The sequence below is a fragment of the Triticum aestivum genome, chromosome 6B (assembly GCF_018294505.1).
Source record: "Triticum aestivum cultivar Chinese Spring chromosome 6B, IWGSC CS RefSeq v2.1, whole genome shotgun sequence".
NCBI lineage: Eukaryota > Viridiplantae > Streptophyta > Magnoliopsida > Poales > Poaceae > Triticum > Triticum aestivum.
Genome location: NC_057810.1, coordinates 46,168,585 through 46,178,401, shown reverse-complemented (window position 1 = coordinate 46,178,401; position 9,817 = coordinate 46,168,585). Strand labels below are relative to the sequence as shown.

Here is a 9,817-nt window from a genome sequence, read left to right as displayed (position 1 = left end):
CCAGGCAGGAGCATAGCCCTCGACCATGACAAGGTGGCCAGTCAAGTCGACAACGAAGCTCATGGCGTCTAAAACGAAGATTTGACCTAGCGTCTAGGTCATGCCGGTGTCAATTGGTGATCCCATCTAATCTTTAGGTTCACCACGCGGGACCTATATGGCAACCACTGTCGGAGTTGATTCTAGCAGATCCATCGGTAGGTTATCCTGACAAGGTGAGTATACTAGAAGGAAAACAGGAGACCATATTTACCCAGGTTCAGGTCCTCCTTACAAAGCAAAACCCTACCCCTGTTTGTGTACATGGCGATTGGGGGCCGAGGGGACTATATGATCTCTATCGACTAGTTTGGCCCCGGCTTATATAGGATACCGAGGCCCCTTGAGTTACCAGGACTTAGTCAGTTATGTTGGTGGAGGGTCCTCCATGAATATAGATTCCTTGTTTGAACGTGAAGTCTCCATGAATGTTCCTTCTACAGGGTCCATGGGCTGGCATGATGGCCTAGAGTAGGAGAAGACCTAGGGGGGCTTGGGCCAGCTACCAGAGAGGTGAGCCACCCCTGGACCGTAACATCGTCATTTTATTGCCTGTTCGTTTTTTCTTTTCTGAAATACATGTTAATTTTTTTAGCAAACATTGAACATTTTAAATAGAAAATGAACATGTTTAGATACATGTTCAGCATTTTATAAATACAAGTTCAACATTTATTTAAATACATGTTGAAGATTTATTAAATATGCAGTTCACATTTTTCTTAACACACGTTAAACATTTTTTTGAAAATGCATGACATTTTTAAAAAGAATATGCAAACACTGTGTTAAGTGTTAGAACCGTTTTAAACTTTGCATGAACTAATTTTTTATAAGTTATTTGCATTTTTTTTTAAATTGCACTAACAATCTTTTACATTTCATGAACATTTTCTAAAATCACCTAAAAAAATGAACATTTTCTAAAAATGTTATGAAACATATTTTTAAGACTTGTCATTTTTTTTACTGTCCTGAAAATATTGAAAATTTGCAAAAAAAATGTTTGTACCATCTAAAACATGTTCATGACATTCAAAAATGATCACAACTTTGTAAAAACTGAACAATAGAAAAACTGAACAATAAAAATTCACCAGCGCACCAAAATGAAGAAAAATAATGGAAGAAGTGGAGGTGCGGGGAATCGAACCCCGTGCCTCTCGCATGCGAAGCGAGCGCTCTACCATATGAGCTACACCCCCGATCGATGTCCACCTCGGGACGCGAGCCTAGATAGTCTGTACAGGCGCGGCCGGTCCTGCTGTTTTCCCGACCCACCGTAATGCCCCGCTTGGATGTGTCGTTTCAGAGTCCAAAAAACCTCCGTTGGTTACAACAGCTCCACCGAGAACTGCGGTCAAAGAGGTCTGAAATCTTACTATCCAGGATTCATCAATTTCGTCTTCGACGACAATGGAACTATATACGGCGGCGATGCTGTGAGGGGTGACTGTATGGCGGTGGCGGTACCGCCAACGCCGCCTGGATCCTCGAAGTACATGTGCAATGTTGGAGAACGTGTGCTCGTTCCACAGCCAGCTTATTTCCTGTCCGCGACGCCAAACACGGGCATTAGGAGGCGGAAAACGTCGTCCGAGCCGGCAATCGGGTAACTACTCGGCGATGGCGTCCCTAAGAGCATCTTCAGCCGTTCGCTCCCATGAGACTTGAAATAGCACCGCCTGAGTAGCGCGCCGGCGGAAAAATCAGCGTGGGGGTTGGGTTCCTAGCCGCTGCCCTCAAGGTTGCCCCCAGGTGTTGATTTCGGTCCACTTTGACGCAATTGGCTCAGTATGGATGCAAATTGACCAATTTCAGCTCATATTCAACGTGCTTCGACACAAATTCAACAGAAGCTATTTTGTCACATAGTTCATCACAGAAAATCAATACAAACAAATAGTTTAACAAATAAAAACTCATATTTCATCACACGTCGAGTTAGGCGTTCCCTTGAGCCTTCATAGCTGCTCCACCAGATCCTGCTGCAGTTGTTGATGCACCTGTAGGTCTCGGATCTCCTGACGCATATTAAGAAGGTAGTCCAGGTTGCTGGTAGATGGTGATCAATTTGGGCAAGAGGACCCTGCCTGTAATATGGTTCAGTGTCAAACACTGGATCTTCCTGCTTGCTCTCAATGATCATGTTGTGCAAGATGACACAACAAGTCATGAACTCCCACATTTGATCTTTCGACCAGGTTTGAGCGGGGTACCGGACAACAGCAAATCGAGATTGGAGCACACCAAATGTCCGCTTGACATCCTTCCGGCAAGCCTCCTGACACTTGGCAAAGTGGGAGTTCTTGCTTCCTGGCACGGGGTTTGAGATAGTCTTCACAAATGTGGACCATCTCGGATAGATGTCATCTGCTAGGTAGTATCCCTTGTTGTAGTGCCGCCCATTGACCTTGAAGTTCACCGGAGGAGAATAACCTTCAACAAGCTTGACAAAGACAGGGGAGCAGTACAGTATGTTGATGTCATTGTGAGTTACTGGCATACCAAAGAAGGAGTGCCAAATCCAGAGGTCGTATGTGGCCACTGCCTCAAGTACCACACTTCAACCGTCTTTGGCGCCTTTGTACATTCCCTGACAAGTAAATGGACAGTTTTTTTCATTTCAATGCATGCAGTCGATGCTTCCAAGCATCCCGGAAAATCCTCTTGCTGCATTTTGTGCCAGGATCCAAGCAGTGCCTTCAACATTGGGTGATCGCAAGTATTGAAGTCCAAACACTGCCACCACTGCCCTGCAGAACTTGTACAAACACTCAATGGTCGTTGACTCGGCCATGCCTCCATAGTATGACTCCCTCAACCCCGTTCTCTTGAACGCTTCCGCTTAGCGATCTACAAGGGTATGTAGATGCATTCTCCCCTCTCTCGTTGCTAGTCTCTCCATAGATAGATCTTGGTGACTCGTAGGAAAATTTTGAATTTCTGTTACGTTCCCCAACAATTTTAGTTTGTAGAGCATGGCAATTTTAGTTTTTTTATGATGGCAATTCCAGTATTTTGACCATGAAAATTATTTTTTGTATGAACCATGATAATTTTAAGTGCATGTATCATGTCAATTTTAGTTTATGGTTCATGACAAGTCTAGTTTCTTAATTTTCCATTTTATAATATGTCAAAATTTACTTTTAAATATAGAAGAAAATAGCTAAAATATATCATGACAACTTGAGTGTAAACATCATGGCAATTCATATGCAATAGACATGGCAACTTTTAACCCAATTTTTTTTTATAAAAATATATTGATATGAGATCTAGTTTCGAAGATCTCATCGTGAGGGATTCAATGGTAAAACGGATTTTCAATCGGATTTTTCATTTAAGAGATAAAAAAATTTAAAATATGAAAATACAAAAAAATTCTCACATGCATGCATGCGGTGATGTGGCGCAGTCTATGTGTTATAGGGTGTGTGGGCGGTTATGGCTCCCACCACACGTGTGGGCGTTAACGTTGTCCATAATCTTTTACATTTCATGAACATTTTCTAAAATGTTACGAAACATATTTTAAAACTTGTGATTCTTTTACTGTCCAGAACATATTAGAAATTTGTAAAAAAAAAAATCTGTGTACCATCTAAAAAATGTTCATTCAAAAATTATCACGACTTTGTAAAAAACTGAACAATAAAAATAGAAAACATCATTCAAAAGTGCACCAAATTGAAGGGAAAATGAAAAACTGAACAATAGAAATAGAAAACATCATTCAAAAGTGCACCAAATTGAAGGAAAATGGAGGTGCGGGGAATCGAACCCCGTGCCTCTCGCATGCGAAGCGAGCGCTCTACCATATGAGCTACACCCCCGATCGATGTCAACCTTGGGACGCGAGCCTAAAAAGTCCGTACAGGCGCCGTCGCGCTCCCTGTTGTTCCAGACCCTACGATAATGCCCCGCTTGGATGTGTCGTTTCAGAATCCAAAAACCTCCGTAAGTTACAACTCCACTGAGAGCTGAGGTCAAGACTCAAGAGCCCCGATGTCTTGTCCAGGATTCATCGGTTTCGTCTTCCACGATCGACAATGGCACTATATATACTGCGGCGATGCTGTGAGGGGTGACTGTATGGCGGTGCCTGGATGCTTGAGGTACATGTGCGATGTTTGAGAACGGGTGCTCGTTCCAGAGCCAGCTTATTTCCTGTCCGCCGCGCCAAACGCCGGCATGAGGAGGTGCAAAACGTTCTCGAAACTAGTCAGCCATGGCGTCGGTAAGGCATGTGCAGACGGCGTGGAGCTTCTTCACGAGGATGGCACAAGGACAACAGCCGGTCCGTGCTCGGACATGGATTCCTGCCATGTGGAGCGCTCGTTGTTCTACTTGTTCCTGTGACGAACGGATAGTTTCTCATGATTATATGTATTTTTTTTTTTGATCGAAAGGGGTTTCCCCCGCCCCATTTTATAGTAAAACGGGGCATGATTATATGGAATTTCCTTTACAAAACCTACCTATTTCCCAGACATGCATGCTAGTCTATTTAATTTTATGACAGAGACAACCAAACGGAAACGTTGTTCCGTTGCCCTTTTAGTTACACGCTGTGGCCCATTATCGGCAACAACTCGCTGCAAGAACGTGGAGAGATGCGTTTGCGCATGTTGGCATGAGCTGCAAAGTGGTCACATATATATAGAATATAAACTTCCAACGAGCTAGTACACTCTGGACACTGTCGTGCGAAGTGCATGAGCTAGTACACTCTGGACACTGTCGTGCGAAGTGCATGTGAACCATATTTTAGTTTTTTTTTTAAATGTAAAAATACGAATTTCAATGAAATTTCAAATTTGAATCTGGAGGCCTCACTGGAGCCCGAGCTCCAAAAGTGGTTTCGGGTAACAATACTACTATATAAATAGGTAATAGCAATAGCAATACTAGACAGGTAGCTAGGCGTACATGCATGCATACAGAATAACTTCCAATGAGCTGCTCTCGACTGTAGTATGAACCATATGTCTATTTTAGTTAGTTAGTACTATATATAACAATACTAGTAGCAATATCAATATTAGATAGGTACGTGGCTAGCCAGCACAGCAAGAGCAACCCGGCTATATAATGTAGGTTCGGGCAGCAGATCTTGAGCACTGAGTTGTAGACTTGTAGTGTAGTACTCCTAGCTAGTAAGAAAGGGGAGGAGGTTTGAAAAAGAAAGGAGTAGTAGATGGAGGAGATGGAAGATTTGTCTGATAATTCTATTTCTAGATCTAGCCACAGCCAGAATGGCATGACCATGGAGGCCGTAGAGTATAGAGAAGATGTAGGGATGCCTGAGGAGATACGCATACTTGTAGAGGAGTTTGAGGCGGAATCCCTCGAGATGCGAATGAAGATCCATAGGCTCCCTGCGAGCTTGGCTGATATGGGAGATCAGTTCGTCATCCCGATGGCACTGGCCATTGGCCCTTACCACCACGGCTTGCCCCGCCTCCAGGGGATGGAGAAGGTGAAGCGCGTGGCTGCCTACACCTTCACCAGGGACTCAGGCCATTCATATGAGGAGATGTATGGGCGGGTCCTCGCCGTCGCGGATCAGGCCCGCCGACTATATGCCGCCGCTGCGGTGTCAGGTAGCCCACAAGAGTTTGCAGATATGATGTTTCACGATGCCTGCTTCTTGCTGCAGTATATGAAATTGTGTTCACTCAGCGAAGAAGAAAAAGAGTATGAGACCTATCTGTCGCCGCTGGAACGATTCTTCCTCTCCAACAAAGCTTGCATTGATAATGACATCATGCTGCTGGAAAATCAGCTCCCCTGGTTGGTCATTGAAGCTCTGATGACCGCCACTGAAGTAGACGTGGACGCGTTCATTGGAAATATGGGGAATTCAATGGGCGTCAAGTCTTCGTCTTCCAATGCCTTTGGTTACATCAACATGGCGCCATCAGACCGACCACCACACATTCTCGGCCTCCTCCTACTGCACAAACAAGGACAGTTGATCAACCAACTGCCTGGACAGTTGGCAGTATCGGCAACTGTTAGCGCCGTGGAACTTGAAGGAATCGGCATCAAACTAGAACATAGTGAAACTGACAAGTTTACTGACATGGGAGTCAAGAGAGGAGCCTTTTCCTACAAGATGTTCATGTCGCCACTAAATCTGGACCGCACAAGGGCAACCTGGCTCACCAATATGGTGGCTTTTGAGGTATGCACGGCCTTACCTGGCTCCAAGAATACTGAGGATACTTACATGTGCTCCTACATCGCCATCCTCGCGATGCTCATGCATCGGGAGGAGGACGTGCACAAGCTGCGATCGGAGGGTTTCATACATGGAGAGCTATCCGACAAGCAAATTCTCCAATTCTTCAACCAACTTGCCCAGCAAATGACTCCTGGTCGCCGCTACTTCGAAATCTTAATCGATATTGAACATTGTAAGTTTAATAGGCGGTTACGGATTATGGTGCACAAGTTTGTTTCTAACAATGCTAAAGCCATCGCCGCCGTGCTCTCCATCATTGGTGTTCTTGTGGGGATCTTCAAGGCGCTCTATTCTCTCAAGCAACACTAGCACTATAAGCTAGTATTCGTTCATGGTTATTCACAATGGCATGTATCATTCTATCTTCTGCCCTTAGCTACCTTTGTGTTCAATTTCTTGTATCAGAATTCTATTTGGAAATATATTTTTCGATCCCGCTTAAATTTTCTCTGCTTGATGTAATGATTTTAAGGTGGCGTTTGATTTGAGGGCGGCGAGAGATTGGTTGTTTGATATCCTCAACCATGTGTTCGAGAATATACGCGAATCTTGTTTGGTTGTAAGGATTAAAGATTGATAGGATAGCCAGCTTTTTTGTATGGTTGGAGGGATAAGAAATACTATGTCCGTCCTGATTTACTTGCCGCTCAAACGGATGTATCTTGCTCGTTATTTTATTTTACACCCTACAAACATTTGAATATCTCATGACAAAAATGGCATATTCAATTGTTCCTCTGCTTGCAGTAAAAGAATATTATTCTTCCAATGTGAATGCATCAAGATTTAGAATATTTTCTTGTCAACAATCATGGGCTCTATTTTCAATAACGCTCAAAACTTCTTAATAAGACTAGCCACGATGGTGAGTAACATACATATCCCTAGACTATGTTACTACCTTCATAGTGGGTAGTAACATGCAAATTTGCATGCCAATTAACATAAGGCTGGTCATAGTGCAGAGTAACTTAGACTAGTAACATGCATATGTTACTAGTCTATGTTACTACCTTCATAGTGGGTAGTATCATATTGTTGGGGAACGTTGCAGAAAATTAAAAATTTTCCTACGGTTTCACCAAGATCCATCTATGAGTTCATCTAAGCAACGAGTCAAGGGAGTGAGTTTGCATCTACATACCACTTGTAGATTGAGTGCGGAAGCGTTCAAGGGGATGGTGATGATGGAGTCGTACTCGCCGTGATTCGGATCACCGATGACCAAGTGCTGAACGGACAGCACCTCCGCGTTCAACACACGTACGGGACGGACGACGTCTCCTCCGTCTTGATCCAGCAAGGAGGAAGGAGAGGTTGAGGAAGATTGCTCCAACGGCAGCACGACGGCGTGGTGTTGTTGGTGCAGCAGTATTCCGACAGGGCTTCGCCAAGCACGTACGGAGGAGGAGAGGTGTTGGGGAGGGGAGGGGCTGCGCCTTGAATTGTGTACAGCAGCCCTCCCCTCACCCCTCTATTTATAGGGGAAGGGGCAAGGGGGGCCGACCCCTCTAGATGGGATCTAGAGGGGGGGCGGCGGCCAGGGAGGGGGAACTTGCCCCCCAAGCAAGGGGGGCGCCCCCTTCAGGGTTCCCCCCCCCCCCCAACCCTAGGCGCATGGGCCCAAGGTGGGGGGCGTGCCCAGCCCTCCAGGGGCTGGCTCCCTGCCCCTTGCGGCCCATGTAGCCCTCCGAGAGGGGTGGCCCCTCCCGGTGGACCCCCGGAACCCCTCCGGTGGCCCCGGTACAATACCGATATGCCCCCGAAACTTTCTGGTGTCCGCATGACAACTTCCCATATATAAAACTTCACCTCCGGACCATTCCGGAACTCCTCGTGACGTCCGGGATCTCATCTGGGACTCCGAAAAACTTTCGGTAATCACATACAAGTCTTCCTAATAACCCTACCGTCACCGAACCTTAAGTGTGTAGACCCTACGGGTTCGGGAGACATGCAGACATGACCGAGACGACTCTCCGGTCAATAACCAACAGCGGGATCTGGATACCCATGTTGGCTCCCACATGCTCCTCGATGATGTCATCGGATGAACCACGATGTCGAGGATTCGATCAAACCCCGTATACAATTCCCTTTGTCAGTCGGTACGTTACTTGCCCGAGACTCGATCGTCGGTATCCCAATACCTTGTTCAGTCTTGTTACCGGCAAGTCACTTTACTCGTACCGTAATGCATGATCCCGTCACCAACCACTTGGTCACTTTGAGCTCATTATGATGATGCATTACCGAGTGGGCCCAGAGATACCTCTCCGTCATACGGAGTGACAAATCCCAGTCTCGATCCGTGTCAACCCAACAGATACTTTCGGAGATACCTGTAGTGCACCTTTATAGTCACCCAGTTACGTTGTGACGTTTGGTACACCCAAAGCACTCTTACGGTATCCGGGAGTTACACGATCTCATGGTCTAAGGAAGAGATACTTGGCATTGAAAAGGCTCTAGCAAACGAACTACACGATCTTGTGCTATGCTTAGGATTGGGTCTTGTCCATCACATCATTCTCCTAATGATGTGATCCCGTTATCAACAACATCCAATGTCCATAGTCAGGAAACCATGACTATCAGTTGATCACAACGAGCTAGTCAACTAGAGGCTCACTAGGGACATATTGTGGTCTATGTATTCACACATGTATTACGATTTCCGGATAATACAGTTATAGCATGAATAAAAGACAATTTATCATGAACAAGGAAATATAATAATACTTTTATTATTGCCTCTAGGGCATATTTCCAATAGTCTCCCACTTACACTAGAGTCAATAATCTAGTTACATTGTGATGAATCGAACACCCATAGAGTTCTGGTGTTGATCATGTTTTGCTCGCGAGAGAGGTTTAGTCAACGGATCTGCGACATTCAGATCCGTATGTACTTTACAAATATATATGTCTCCATCTTGAACATTTTCACGGATGGAGTTGAAACGACGCTTGATGTGCCTGGTCTTCTTGTGAAACCTGGGCTCCTAGGCAAGGGCAATAGCTCCAGTGTTGTCACAGAAGAGTTTGATCGGCCCCGATGCATTAGGTATGATTCCTAGGTCGGTGATGAACTCCTTCACCCAAATAGCTTCATGCGCTGCCTCCGAGGCTGCCTTGTACTCCGCTTCACATGTAGATCCCGCCACGATGCTCTGCTTGCAGCTGCACCAGCTTACAGCTCCACCATTCAACATATACACGTATCCGGTTTGTGACTTAGAGTCATCCAGATCTGTGTCGAAGCTAGCGTCGACATAACCCTTTACGACGAGCTCTTCGTCACCTCCATAAACGAGAAACATGTCCTTTGTCCTTTTCAGGTACTTTAGGATATTCTTGACCGCTATCCAGTGTTCCTTGCCGGGATTACTTTGGTACCTTCCTACCAAACTTACTGCAAGGTTTACATCAGGTCTGGTACACAGCATGGCATACATAATAGATCCTATGGCTGAAGCATAGGGGATGACACTCATCTCTTCTTTATCTTTTGCCGTGGTCGGG

At 45.3% G+C, this 9,817-nt stretch overlaps 2 non-coding genes across 2 annotated transcripts; both read right to left on the bottom strand.

The window, feature by feature from the left end:
* Positions 1-1,171: 1,171 nt before the first annotated feature.
* On the bottom strand, positions 1,172-1,244 carry TRNAA-CGC (transfer RNA alanine (anticodon CGC)). Its single transcript has one exon. It is a non-coding gene; the product is annotated as a tRNA-Ala (tRNA).
* A 2,561-nt stretch (positions 1,245-3,805) lies between these two features.
* Positions 3,806-3,878, bottom strand: TRNAA-CGC (transfer RNA alanine (anticodon CGC)). The gene has a single exon. It is a non-coding gene; the product is annotated as a tRNA-Ala (tRNA).
* Positions 3,879-9,817: the final 5,939 nt, after the last annotated feature.